This window comes from Chlamydotis macqueenii, chromosome 15 (assembly GCF_036417535.1).
Source record: "Chlamydotis macqueenii isolate bChlMac1 chromosome 15, bChlMac1.mat, whole genome shotgun sequence".
In the NCBI taxonomy this organism is placed as follows: Eukaryota; Metazoa; Chordata; class Aves; order Otidiformes; family Otididae; genus Chlamydotis; species Chlamydotis macqueenii.
In genome coordinates, this window is record NC_141570.1 from 7,643,997 (window position 1) to 7,659,499 (window position 15,503).

A 15,503-nucleotide genomic window follows, 5' to 3' on the forward strand; every position below is an offset into this window, starting at 1 on the left:
CCATGGGCTGTACGGCAGCCGGCTCAGCCATCATAAACCCTAAGTTTGTGCATAGCTCTCTGTAGGATCAGGGGTTTACTGTTTTCTGTCTCCTGACAGCGGGGCTGCTTGCACGGTCAAAAACTGACATGAAAACGTCATGGAAACAGTCAACAAATCAGAAAATAGGCAATTTCATTTTAGTTAGACTAAGTATTTGTGCAATTCATAATAAAATACTCTTTTTGCATCTGTGCAGGTTTTATATTTTCACAAGAGCGCGTTAACCTAACTTTCTAAAAGGAAGCATTCTTTCAAAGCAGGAAACAAAAACATTTCACACAAAACCACATCAAAATTACTCAGTTCTCAGGCAACAGGTAGAAGGCTGAAATTGTTTCAAACAAGTTTTCAGTCAAACCAAAACTTCATTTTTCTCTCAAACAAATTATTAGCAAAAATAATTTTTCCCCAGATAATTAAACTCCAGCAAGTCTCTAAAACTACAAACGTAAGACGCAACAGCCAGGCTGTGCCGCCGCAGGCTGGAACAGGCTGATGATCTCTGCAGAAAAATGCAGATAGTAAGCCTGAAATCCATTCCAACCCGTGGGTCACACACACATCCAGCACTAAAGCAAGTGCAGATTAATTATTCACAAGCACTTCAGTGTCCGTATAACAGTAATCCAGTGAGATATCACTGATTTTGTGTTACTTTAAAGATATCACACTAGACAGCAAGAAATAGTATTTGTAAACTTCAAGGCATCTTGTATGCAATACTATCCTGTCAAAAGATCTTTTTCCACGTCAATCATACAGTTTCAGGATAAGCAATAAGGAAGTTTTTTACATATTCATTAATTAGTGCTTAGCTTTATTTGAAAAATGCACCCTTTGCAATGTGTCATGTTAATATGCCATAGCATTTTGAACATTATTGTTTTTATGCTTATTAGGCATATCCTGCTAGAAGAAAGCATTTTAAATTAGATTAAATCTTATACATGTTTAATGCAGTGTTCTCACAATTTAAAATGCTACTCTATTAAAATAGCAGAGAGATAAATTGACTCACAGAATAAGAATGTGAAAAGAATAGATTATGAGTGAAATGAATAATAGATTAACTGAATAATCATATTACTGCCTATATGAAGAGTATAAATCACAGCAATCTAATGCTGTCACAGCGGAAAAAGGGAGAGAGGGCTTTCCAGTACATAACTATATTCATTATCGAATATGAAAAGTAAGAGCTAAGTGTCATTAGCGTTAATGAGAGGCCATTTCATTGTAGCTGATGCTGGGTATCAATCCCAAAGCATACTGAACAAGAACGCTCTTCTGGAGATCCTCTTTCCAATCTGTGGAAAGGCATTCCACCCTCATTCACCCCTGACTGCCCCTCAGCAAGACTGAAAGAACAATCTCACGCACCGTACTGCATCACTGGCAGACATTAACTTTCAGTACCATCACTCAGACAGAGCATCCACCAGGACTTGACAGCTCTGAACCGTTCATAGGAAGACATACTCTCTATAACTTTCAGTAATGAAGACAAATCGTTAAGAAGCCAAGCCAAAGGCTACTGACAGCAGTGGAAGGATTCCCAATGATTCAAAAGGGATTTGATTCAAGCTGTAAGTCTCCATATGCATCTTCACAATACAATTTTAAATCACCACATTTATATATCTTTTATATATATATATTTTTTTTTGATTCATTCACTCACATAATTGCTATCAGTGCGTATTGGAATCCATGCTTGCAGCACTAGGTTAGAGATTACAGTGACAATTAGATGAGAAAAGCCAACATTCAAGTCACAATAAAGCAGGGCTCTTACTTCAGCCTATTATCCAAAACCAATACACCAAGGAGTTCATTTTCCTTACTGTGCAGGATACACAACTTTAAGATACTTAGCTGAGTTAGAGTCCCCGGCAAACTTCAGTGGCTTTTAGGCAATGGAGGATTAGTGGAGGATGCTGAAGGTGCAGTACACAAAAACAGGATTTACAGGATTTGGAATCAGGGCTCCTCCACATGGAAGAAGTTTCCCTTTAACGGCACAGCCCTGTGGACCAGCTGCAACATCATCCCTTCCTCCTCAAAGAGCAGGGAACAGTCAGGGTCACTGGGAAAATGGGATTCAAATACTAATTGCTATAAAAAATACGAAGAGCTAAACAACATGTGCAGAGAGACCTGCTGGTTCTTACACCATTCACCACTCTGGCATTACCAGCTATTCAAAAAATGAAGCTTACAGAAGAGAGAGCTGATTAAAATGGCAACTGGCATATATGAAACAGGAGTTGCCACCCAACAGGCTGTCTGTTAATGAGAAAGTAACATTTGTTTGAAGTTGCTAAACTTGACCTTGTCGACGTCAGACTGAAGGAAGAGGATACAAAACAGGAATAGCTGCTGGCATTAGGAGCTGATTGTCAGCTGAATTCAGCATCAGAAGGGCTTGCAGTCAATCTGCTCCTTGCTCGCTGAGCGCTTTTGGTAGGATGTGTTTAGATATCTAGGGACACGCGTTTGGAGAGAGAGAAGAAAGCAGCAAGAGATATTGCACCAATGCCAAGTAGAAGACAATATCAGCACAGACAAGTAGGGCCAGATTCTGCCTTTCCAGCTATGGCTGCGCAGTAGGAAAGGGGGAGAAGAGCAGCTCAGTGGCAGCAGACCTTAATCAGGGACACTCATTAAGTCTGGGGCTCCAATAAATTTTCTGTGGAAGCAAAAGCTCTCCCAGGCATTTAAAACCACATTGTGAATGCTCTGTAAGCCTGAGCTGGTTGGTGTCAGCCTCGCAGATACAGATTGTTTGTGCTTCAGGATACCCTGTGGGTAGGCTTATACCTCATGCAATGCAGCACGATGACCTTGCTCACATCTCAGGAGCTACCAGATGTACCAGATGTCCTCTGTGACATGAAAAATCATGGTGCCCTCTCAAATCCCAGAGAAGATGCTCAAGAGAGCTACTTCTGGGGGCTGCTCTAGGAAATTATGATTGTTGTGTTCTATCTGACCACGGTCAGCCACTACAGCATCCTTTTACGGTCCATGGCCGGGTGCAGTATGGAGGAAGTGAGGTTGTCTCTGTGTAGATCAGTTTGACTTGAAGAACCTTCTCAGTCAGTCACTTGGAGTCCAGGATCACTCACCAGGACCCTGTGCAAGATCTGACATCTGTTGCATTTAAAAAAAAAAAAAAGTTTCCATCAATTGTCAGTGATTCAGAGCCATGACAAGGCAAAGTGACTCAGTAAGTAACTGATTAGGAATGCAAACTCAAACTGCCATATTCTTGCAAAATAGTGAATTTTTAGCTTTACAGCTTGTTGCATAGCTCGCTGGACACCCATGCAATAAGATCATTCTGGCAGCTTGAGCTGCCAAATACTACCTAAAATTGCTGCCACAGTAGGAGCAAATTATTTCATAACAATTGGTGCCACAGTGGCTTTGGATGCAGATCTAGGAGCAGATGCTGGTTTTATGCCAGCTCTCAGCATCTCACAGCAACAGGTCTCATAACTCAGTACCCTAAAGAAGAAGTTTTATCCCTGTGATAGTCTCTTCCACATACGAAACTATTATTGCAGAAGTATTTTCCTACTGTCAGGAAACCATGTTTAGTGTAGTCTCCTAAAAAGGATTATAACCCAATCCTATTTTCCAACAGTGTAGCTGTAGGAATCTAAGGATGCCAGCAAGGTTTGTAGGAGGAGGAATATCCTTTATTATGCCAACTAATGTACGTAGAAAAAAAAAAACACAGATACAGCCTGAACAACATAGGTACTTCTTCAGGGTTGAAATGGAAGCCACAAGTTGAGAACAAATTGCTTAGAGTTCAACTATACTGCACTAATTGATACATTAGATACAACAGAAAATAGTCCCTGCAAAGACTCTGGACCACACAGATACAGGACATGATTTTCCAAGTTCTGTTCAGACACATTGGTAAGACAGTTGCTTATCCAGATATTGCAGTTTTATATCATACTATGCAAAACATAATAAAAAAACCAATATTAAAAAATAACGATGAACAGAAAGCAGAAGACTAAATGTGACACAATTTTATACCTGAGGCTTCAAAAGTACTGTTGCCCAACAACTCAGGAATATAAAATTCCCAAAAACTGACTGAAAATAAAAAGTAGACAGGATGAGAATTGGGAATTCTTGGGGAAAAATTAATGAGACAGCCAAGAGCCACAATACCACGATTTAAAAAAAAAAAAAAAAAGAACAAGTTTGGCTAAAATCACATTCTCATTTGGTGCAAAGTGGAGGAGGCAATTAGGAACAAAAAGCCAATATAAAATGACTGAAAAGGAGGAAATCAATAGGAATTACTGTAAACAAAAATTAGAAAAGATGAAATATTTATTAGGAAAGCTAAAGAGGACAGAGAAAAAGCCATTGCAGGCTTGGCTGAGGACAAAGAGTTTAAACAGAGAAAAAGAACCTCAGCAGCACAGCAGCTATACAGCTGGCAAAGATTTTAACAATAATACAGAAGAGGTAAAATTGTTCAGTATCTCTTTATATTTCATATATGAAAAGGGCAGTAGGAAAATTAAATGTCTTCCAATCCTTGACTAACTAAAGAGAATGTTAAAGATCTAGGAATAAACATTTTAAGGCAGTTAAGGAGAGCCTGCACAGAGGAGCTGGAGCAGAGTTAGGTGAAATCTTTTTAATTTTTAATAAAACTTGATACCTAAGGGAAATCCATTCATTTTCACCAGGTTCATTTAAAGCTAAATTTGTGGTTACATATCTAGGAACAAAAAGTGTACCTAGGCACAGTTACAGAATAAGGGACTATAACCTAGAAAATGATACTTAAATGTAGAAACAAGTAAATAACAAATTGGAAGGTAAATTTACTTCCATTTGCTGCATTTGTGAGACTGATGATGAAATATTCTATAATCCCCTGGTACACCAATTTCTAAAAATAACGTTGAAAACCAGGAAAGCTACAAAACAACAGAATTTCTTACAGGATCGGAGAACATGCCTGGTTTTGTAAGGCAAAGAGCTCAAAAAAGCCCAAGAGCTGCCTGGTTTACAATGTGTAGAGATCTCTGAGAAGGAGAGGGAAAGGCAGAAGGGGAACAGTTAATAAAGTGTTCCTTAATCTGGATGACAGCAGGCAAATTCAAAACAGTGTCCTGCAAGATGTAATATAGAGAATGATTAAATGTGTGAGCAAACACCGGGGAAGCAGTAGATTGTCTCAGGGTGACAGAATCTCCCTCCCTCGTGTGATGGAGAAGCACCGAAGGCACCAGGTGTCAGTCAGAGCGCGGCACAAACCCCGCAGCCGGGCACATCGCCCGCACAACTGCTCCCCGCAGCCCTGCCTGGGCGGAGGAGCAGGAGACAAGCCCTGCAGGGCTAAAATGAACGGTGCTGCTGGGCTGCTGCCATAAAGGTTGCCCGAGTACAGCAAAGCCTTCAGGCAACCCTTTTCTGATTCAACAGAGCCTCATTTTAACAGTTAGGAGGATTTTGTCAAGGCAGTAGTGAAGTACGAAGAAATCTATCAAAACTTTTGTACCTGCAATCAGCCACGTGTCTCTAAATAAAATAAAGACTGGAAACTCCCCGAGCCCAAGTTTGCTTTCTGGTTTTGTGTTTGCAGAGCTTGGAATCCTGGCCCATTACAGTGGCGTTGCTATGGCAAATGCCCAAACTAAAAACTAAGGGGAGGAGAATTACAGATGTTCTTCAGAAGATGATAAGCCATGAGTCCATTTGTGCATCTCTGTCAAACTCAACCCAAGAAAGCAGCTAGAGACAGATGATTTAAATACAGGAAAACAAAACAAAATGGATCCAAGACACAGAAATACCAGTTTGCTCTCTCCTGAACAATAACTTAGCAAAGAAGGACACAAACACCACTTCCCCAAGTGCTAGCACAGCAGCGTGCTGCTCAGGTATTTGTTTCCTGGCACTGGGGCTTCAGCCTTCATGTAGGTCTCTGCCTCCTGAAGCACTTCTCTGCTTCTCACCTGCTCTGTGTCACATCGAAGCAACTGCACTAAGCCTAGTCCTGCCTTCTGCAAGATACAGGCAATAAAAAACCACCTGAATTACACAAACTTAACAACGTGTGGAATTGGTTACAGGAAGGTAACGGACTCAAATCATTTGCCCTTACAAATGGGAAAACAACTAGGCTTGACTGAGTTTCTCAGGTTAGCACATAAGCACTTGATTCAGCAAAGAGGATGCACAGCCCGATGGTGTAATGATCGAGCCCAGGCAGCACCACGGAGTCTTCGGCTGCCTGTGATGAAACAATAAAAAGCAAGGAGAAAGCATGTCCTTTGTGCATTGAAAATTATATTTCACATTTCATTATTTATAGCAAAACTTTTTCATGTCCTGACAAATCTGCAGGGCATTTCTTAGTGCAATTTTTTGCACGAGTTGGCAGGGTTCTGCTGTATTAACACTGATACAATTACCCTTACATGGGCACCTCCCCAGCAAACTCAGCCCAAGGATGAAAGACGTGGCAGCTTTCAAATGTGCTACCTTGTAAAATTAAAGTTATCAGAAAATGTAATCACACTCTATCTCGTCTGTGTCTACTGGATATATTTATGCTCCCAAGAGGGGTTAAAACAACATTTTTAGCAGCTGCCTCAAAATGCAAATCAAATCTTTGTGAGATGCTACATTGATTTGCATATTATTAAGCATGATCCTTCTCCTCCACTGCAGCTTTGCCTCATAGCTTCGCTCCTGCGTGAAGGTTGCCGCACGTGTGACACTTTCCCCCGTGGCTGCCTACCGCCAGCAGAAACGACGGCAGCGCCATGCTAATGAGTCCCAGGGAGACAGCCATGTAGCTGGAGTTGCCATTTTAGCTTTGGCAGAAGGGGAAAGCATTAAAACGCTTCTGGCAACTTTTGGATCTGCTAAAATTTAGTCAGTTGGAGAGTGTTTACGCAATGTTAACATTGAACTGGGCAATTTCTCGCCCCAACATGTTACATTTTTATTTAATCAGTTCTGCAGCATGCAGTGTCTGACAAAGCAACACAGTGGGCCAGGTTTTAGGCATTTCCTAAGTAGGGCACGTTGTCTACCTCCTCCTCCCTCCCACCCTCTTGCAAAGAGATCCTGCAGTGTTTACCCGTAAGACTCAGACGGGTTTGAATAAAGCCCAGCATAACCCTTGGATGGCAGATTGCAGCTTGGAGGCGAGCTGTCGGACAGAGAATTCACCCTTAGGAGGAGAAGCTCTGGACAAGGACGTGTGACAGCAAAGGGTTTCAGCTACAAGCCAGAAGCATTTTTTTCTCTTGCTAGGAAACTGAGAGCGTGGAAGGGAGAACATGAAGGGCTGACAAGCTGCACACAGACTGCTAACAATTCACTAGTGTGTGAATGAAGTGAAGGCTCATGCCAGACCAGAGGGCACGAGGCTGCTGCTCCACAAGCTTTGCAGAGAGCAGCCCGCACAACGTGGCATTGCCGCAGCTGAGGTACAAGGTCACAGAATCACAGAATTATCAAGATTGGAAAAGACCTAAAAGATCATCCAGTCCAACCATCACCAATACTTCTCAGCTAAATCATATCCCTCAACACAACATCCAAACGTTTCTTGAACACCCCCATGGTCGGTGACTCCACCACCTCCCTGGGCAGTGCATTCCAGTGCCTGACTACCCTTTCCGAGAAGTAATATTTCCTAACGTCCAGCCTGAATCTCCCCTGGCGCAGCTTGAAACCATTGCCTCTAGTTCTATCACTGTCTACACGAGAGAAAAGGCTGACCCCTAGCTCACTACAACCTCCCTTCAGGAAGTTATAGAGAGCTATAAGGTCTCCCCTGAGCCTCCTCTTCTCCAGACTGAACAATCCCAGCTCCCTCAGCGGCTCCTCATAAGGCCTGTGCTCCAGACCCCTCACCAGCTTCGTAGCCCTCCTCTGAACGCGTTCCAGGGCCTCAATGTCTTTCTTGCAGTGAGGGGCCCAAAACTGAACACAGTACTCGAGGTGCGGCCTCACCAGTGCCGAGTACAGGGGGACAATTACCTCCCTGTTCCTGCTAGTAACACTGTTTTTGATGCAAGCCAGGATGCCGTTGGCCTTCTTGGCCACCCAGGCACACTGTCGGCTCATGCTCAGCCAGCATCAATCAGTACCCCCAGGTCCGTTTCCTCCACACAGTCCTCCAGCCACTCCGCCCCAAGCCTATAGCGCTGCCTGGGGTTGTTGTGGCCGAAGTGCAGGACTCGGCATTTGGTCTTGTTGAACCTCATCCCGTTGGCTTCAGCCCAGCTCTCCAGCCTGTCCAGATCCCTCTGGAGGGCCTCGCTACCCCCAGGCAGATCCACACTCCCAGCCAATTTGGTGTCATCTGCGAACTTACTGAGGGTGCACTCAATGCCCTCATCCAGATCATCAATAAAGATATTGAAGAGGACAGGCCCCAGCACCGACCCCTGGGGAACACCACTTGTGACCGGTAGCCAGCTGGATTTAACTCCATTCACCACCACTCTCTGAGCCCGGCCCTCCAGCCAGCTCCTTACCCAGCCAAGAGTGTACCCATCCAAGCCATGGGCTGCCAGCTTCTGCAGGAGAATACCGTGGGAGACAGTGTCAAAGGCTTTGCTGAAGTCTAGGTAGACCACATCAACAGCCTTTCCCTCATCCAGCAGATGGGTCACTTGATCATAAAAGGAGATCAGGTTGGTCAAACAGGACCTGCCCTTCATGAACCCATGCTGGCTAGGCCTGATCCCCCGGCCATCCCGCACATGCCGCATGATCTCCCTCAAGACTATCTGTTCCATAACCTTCCCTGTAACCGAGGTCAGGCCAACAGGCCTGTAGTTCCCCGGATCCTCCTTACAACCTTTCTTGTAAATGGGAGTCACGTTGGCAATCCTCCAGTCTTCCGGGACCTCACCAGTCAACAAGGAGCGCTGATAGATGATGGAAAGCGGCTCGGCTATCACCTCCGCCAGTTCCCTCAGCACTCTTGGGTGGATCTCATCCGGCCCCATGGACTTGTGGCAGTCCAGTTGGAGTAGTAAGTCTCTGACCGTTTCTTCCAGAATCACAGGGGGGTTAGTGTGCTCCCCAGCCGAGACTACCAGGTCAGAGAGAGGAGTACCCTGAGGATAACTGGTCTGACCTTTAAAGACAGACATAAAGAAGGCATTCAGAACCTCCGCCTTTTCCTTATCCTCAGTGGTCACATTCCCAGCTTCATCCAGCAAAGAGTGGATATTCTCCTTTGTCCTCCTCTTACTGTTAATGTATTTATAAAAGAGTTTCTTATTCCTTTTCACCCCAGTGGCCAGGTTAAATTCAAGCTGGGCTTTTGCCTTTCTGATTTCACCTCTACACATCCTAACGACTTCCTTGTATTCATTCTCAGTTGCCCGTCTCTCCTTCCACAGGCGGTAGATTCTCTTTTTCTCCCAGAGCCTCAAGAATAGCTCCCTATTCATCCACGCCGGTCTTCTTCCCCGCCGGCTCATTTTGCGGCTCAGGGGGACCGCCTGCTCCTGTGCCCTTAAGACTCCCTTCTTGAAGAGCAACCAGCTCTCTTGGACCCCTTTGTTCGCTAAGACTGAATGCCAGGGGACTCCCCCTACTAGTCTCTTGAACAATTCAAATTCCGCCCTCCAGAAGTCCAAGGTAGCAGTTTTACTATTCCCCCTCCAAGCTCCACCATGAATTGAGAAATTTATCATTTCATGGTCACTCTGTCCAAGGCAGCCCCCAACCTCCACATCTCCCACCAGACCTTCCCTGTTTGCGAACAGCAGGTCTAGTGGGGCAGTTCCTCTCGTGGGCTCTCTGACCAACTGCATTAGGAAGGCATCCTCTATGCACTCCAAAAACCTCCTAGACTGCTTCTTCTGTGCTGTGCTGTACTCCCAGCATATGTCAGGGAAGTTGAAGTCCCCCATGAGGACAAGGGCTGACGACCGTGCAGCTCGTGCCAGCTGCCTGTAGAATACCTCATCTGTCTCTTCATCCTGGTTTGGCGGTCTATAACAGACGCCCACCAGGATGTCTGCCTTGTCAGCCCTTCCTCTGATCGTTACCCATAGGGATTCAATGTTATCATCCCCAGTCACAATCTCAGTAGCAGAAAAGGATTCCCTAACATAGAGAGCCACACCACCACCCCTCCTTCCTTGCCTGTCCCTCCTGAAGAGTTTGTAGCCATCCATTGCAGCGCTCCAGTCATGGGAGCAATCCCACCACGTTTCTGTTATGGCAACTAGGTCATGGTTTGCCTGCCACACTATGGCTTCCAACTCTTCTTGCTTGTTCCCTATGCTGCATGCATTAGTGTAGACGCACCTCAGCTGAGCCCCTCGCCTCTCTCCTAATCCCAATACCACTTCCCCAGGCCGATCTCTAGCAGGCCTGGCTTTATCCCCTTCCCCCTTCCTATCTAGTTTAAAGCTCTCTCTATAAGTCCCGCCAGCTCCTGGGCAAGTATCCGTTTCCCTTTTGGAGACAGGCAATTCCCATCAGCCGACCTCAGGCCAGGTGCCGAGTAGACTGCCCCGTGATCAAAGAATCCAAAATTTTTGCGTTTGCACCAGCCTCTCAGCCAAGCATTTATAAGATGGCTTTTTCTGCTTATCTCAGTGTTTGTCCCTGCCACCAAGGGAATACGGGCAAACACTACTTGTATGCCCTTGTATGTCGCACTTCTGGAATGAGTAAAAGCTTCACGTTAAGTGGGAACAAGGGGAGCTGTTATGCATATCAAAAGCCAGATTCTAGTCTCATTTTGGGGGGAAATCCAAAATAACTCCCTGACAGACAGACCATCTTGCTGTTCCAGTCTATGGAGTATTTCTATTATCGTCGTTAGTTTTCCGGCCGTAATAATAACAGAGGTCCCAGCTCTGATGCAGGTCCCAGTTTGCTAGCAGAAAAGGTCATGCAGCTACTGAAGACTGGCTCTCCTGAGAGCGAACCTGGCCCCAGACACTGGGCTGCCCACCCAACAGACCCCTCTCGCACCCTGATACCCTTCCACAGGAGAGGCAGACCTCTGCCTCAGCTGAAACGTCTGTTAATGGTGTTTACCTACCTTACAGAGCTGTTGTAAAGCTTAATTAACATTTGTACTGCAAAATGCTTCAGGACTGTCAGATGCCAGGCACCACAGAAACCAAAGTGTTCCTATGGCAGACAGCACGGCCTGGCTTTGGCAAGCTGCCCTGCTGCAGACTGAACATTGACGCCTACAATTTTGTTGCAAGCAGGAACAATGAGATACAGAGTTTATACACACATACAACAGTACTATAAACTCAACTTTTCTTTGCTGCTTGCAGGCTGGTGCCCTGTCCTTTGTACATCTGCGAGTAGTTTTATGATACAGCTCCCTAAATAATGGCCTTCAGTCCCCGCGCTATCTGGCACAAGGCCCTGAGCCTGTTCAATAGCGTATAGCTGGAGCCTTCTGCTGCCCACAACTCCCAAGACTGTAATGGCAACAAAAGTTAAAAGCTGCTTAACGCAGACTGGACAGTCACAAAACTGATTCAGAGTTGGAAAATTGTATAGTCCACCCCCTCCAGTACTGCAAAGGACGGCATCAACTACTGAAAAGTACCTCTAGATGCCATTGAAGCAGCCAGTATAAACTTCCACGGAAATAATTGCTGACAGCACAGAAATGGAGACTTCATATATATTTCTCTATTTTCACATCAAACTAGCAAAGGGGAGCACTTTCAGCAGGAATCCCTTCTTTGTCATCCCATAACGTTTTAGCTGATGAAAGCAAGCATTAGCATAAGCCTGAACTTAGAATCTCTACAAAGTCTGACATGTTTACGATTCAAACAAAAAGCTATCTTAAAAACACAGAGATGGATTCTGGTGAATCATCCATCTGTACACAGCACTGTCGTGCAAAGTTGAACTTTTTTCATGTTGGAGCTTTTTATCATTTTTTTTTCCTATCGGTCTTTTGAGGGGAAAAATGAGGAGCTGAGAGAGAGAAATGTGATTCATTTTTAGTAGAGTGAAGCAATAAAGCTCTTGTAAAGTGTGGTCACCCCTGTGCTCCATTTCAGTAACAGCAATAACATCTAACCTGCTGCTCCTGCTGCCGTGCTCTTACCCTTCACACACTAAGCTCCTTATTTTTAATCACAGGCACCTATCACATTTATAAGGCCATGGAAATTGTATTTTTTTCTTTTTTTTTTTTCTTTTTTTTTTTTTTTATCGTTTGCTGTGATAAAGTGAAAAGCATTCAGTGAGTCACCGATAGATCATCGTCCCTTCCATATGCAATAGGAAGCTGCCGCTGGGAGATGTATGCCTGCAGGAACGGCAGCCTGTCAATTCTGCTTTGGAAAGCCTGTTGCACAATTCTCTTTTTCCTCATTTGCAGTACATAAAAAGGAAGCATTATAACAACGCAATCACTGGGCAAGTAAGCGATAATGTTGTTTCAGTGCTGCAGGTTATATACAGCAGTGACAAATAACTGCAGTATGCCACTGCACCAGGCTCCATCCTGCCTTACCTACACCTGAGTCCCTGTCCTGATCCAGCTGCCAAAGAAAAGTCGAATAAATCAAGGGCTCTGACCGTGGGCTCGCTGCAGGGTAGCCCTTTTCAGCAGAGGTTCCTGAGGGAAGGGCAAGTCTCTCCCTACCACAGCCAGGCTCCTACAGACAACTTTCACCATGGGGTTTAGCCCCATCTCATCCCAAAAGAGCTGACAGGGACAAGATGTAGGCTCTGAGAGTCTTTTAAATGGCTGCATCTGCTCCACCTGCGCACATCACAACTGGAAGCTGTCCCTAGCAAATCCAAATCACTCCAGATCACCACCAGCAACTGGCTATACAACTTCATTATTCTTGCTCCAAACCGCAGATACACCAAGCCCAATCTTCAGCAGCATCACTGAAACTGGAAGAAACCTGGAACACTGAGAATCCACTGTTGGAAACTGGTTTTACCCTTTCTCTTTGCCGCCTTCTCCACCATTTCAGGCAGAGATGTCACTTCTTTTTCAGAGCTATTTATCAAAGGGTCTGAAGTATTTCTGTGGATAACACTGATGTTCCAAGGTACTCCTCTGTAAAATCCCTGTCTCAGCATTGCTCAAGCTCACTCAGTCTGGCATCACACACTTTGTCAAAAGCATTGTGCCAGAAGTATTAATCCTCAAGCTGATTCACTTCGAGCAAGTGCCTGGAGGAAAGGCAGTGATTATGGGAAGGAAAGCTGAGTTTCATGTTTAGAAAGCAGCTGTTTTTCAAGCCATGGGGCATCAAACAACAATTCTTTATTTGTGGTTTCTAGGCCACTGCACTTTTGTTTCAATTTCCCATATGACTTTACATACATCTTTTATCTAGTTCGTTTTTAAGCTCTCTAGAGACAAACATTTATAGTATGAAAAAAACCCCTCAGTATTGTGAAAATTGTCAATTATATCTTGTTTTACGAGTGTTAAATGCCAATGATAACATGATCTGATTTGTGGTAATAAATATTAACATTTGAAAGTTAATTACCATGGTTTTTTATCAGCGTCTACTCTGTTTCTGTTGAATCAATCCACTGGTTTACAAGTCAGAGCTCAGTAGTTCAGATTCTTCTTTGGCAAAACCAGTGGACCTCCAAAGTAAATGGAACTAATCTAGACTTCTTAAAATTATTCTCCCACTATTTTCTCACAGTGTGTATCTTACTGGGAAAAATATCTTTACTTCTTCAGCTATGGTATACAAACTTTACCACAGTACATGTGCTACAGACATACCTGACTCCCTCTTATGTTGATGTACGCTACAGTAACTCAGACTTCTTGGCGGGCTCTCACCGAGCAGAGGGTCCGTATTCGAGCTTTCTCCCTTGCTGAGCACAGGACTTTGTACCCTTGGAAATCTACTAAGAATTTAAAGAAATGATTGCTGACCCGCTGCATTTATTTTAACCTTGAACTCTGAATTTATTCTAGTGCTACCCAAAGATTTGTCTTCCAAGATGAAGAGAGAATCAGTCATTTCCATGCAGTCATGAGCACCCGTACCCAGAACCAACAAGGTGGTGAAGCTCCTCCAATGCCTCCCACACGGTACTCTCTGTTTTTTGCACTGTGTTGAGTTTCCTTAGCTGGAAGGTGCTTGGTAGCAGTCAGGGAAGACCATTAGGGTTTGAGAGTTACACTTCTTGGGGTTCTTTGTGAAGATACAGAAGAGAAAGTATCTTTCTAATTCCTGTTTGTTTTCATTATATTGCAGTTTCTCCCTTTTTTTTTTAATCTTAGCTAATCAATTTCTTATATAACTGATATTTATGCATTTTTCAACCAACTCTAGTTCTGTGTATCCCGTTATCAATTCTACATGATCCTGGAGAGATTTCCTCCCCACTGCCACCACCACCTGTCCCCTCCAATTAGTGTCAATTGCAGTGAAAAATCTTTGTGATATTGAAACTATATTAAGACATATGTACATCTGTTTAGAAAGGCAGATTTTCTTTCTGCAGGAAAAGCTACCATTTCAAAATCTGTTTTATTTTGAATTGGAACATAAAGTCAAAATTTTTATTTACCTGCAGAATGAACATTCTAATAAAATAATGTTATCAGCTATAAATATTTCAAAAGTGTTAAAAATTTATAAAATAAGATTACTATTATTAAAGGTTCAAAGTATATATTATATTATTTAAAATACAAATTGGGATAAAATGCATGAAATCAAGAAAATTTTAAAATTACTTATATTTATTCTGTTTTTTCCTTATTAGACTTCTTGGTCAAATATCAACATGTTCTAATTAATATTTAATCCCCATCCCCACCCCTCAAGCTATATATTTTAGAGGAAAAGTTGTTCCACTAAAACATTTCCAACTAGCTCTAGTTTGGGTATCCTGTTATCAGGTCCTTGCGTTCTCCACTCTCCCATTAGAACCCAGAAAAAAAAGACAAGCTATATTTCATATATTTCAGAAAAAAAAGTACTAGAACTAAAGGTTAAAATAAAAAATTAAGGAATTAATTAGATTCTAGTTATGGCCAGTGGGAGTTAGACCCGGGCTCTTTGGACAACCATGAACTAATAATTATCTGAATATCTACAGAGCTGTTTTATTTTGTAAAGAACAAGCTGAACCATAGTCAGTTGCTTATGAATCTGCTTGATGAGATTTTTCTTATCAGTGGGCAGTTTCTTCAGTACTAAAAGGTTCACTAACCATTGGGATAAGAATACTTCATTTCATCTCCTCTGAAATGTCCCTTTTTTCAAAACAGTAATTAGCCTACTACATATATCTGAAAGCAGAAACAACGAAAATACTTACTTTGACAGAACTAGAACAGAAGAAGAGGCAGTTAAAACTGTACTTAAATAGTATATAAAACACCTAAGTGTTTGACAGATTTGTGATGGAACAGTCACTGCAGAGTCTCAGCAGTTTCATTCACC

At 43.3% G+C, this 15,503-nt stretch overlaps 1 protein-coding gene across 1 annotated transcript in view; it reads right to left on the bottom strand.

Moving 5' to 3' along the window:
- The window catches only part of NPTX2 (neuronal pentraxin 2), a 91,584-nt gene that overhangs the window by 830 nt on the left and 75,251 nt on the right, over positions 1–15,503 (bottom strand). The window lies entirely within an intron of this gene.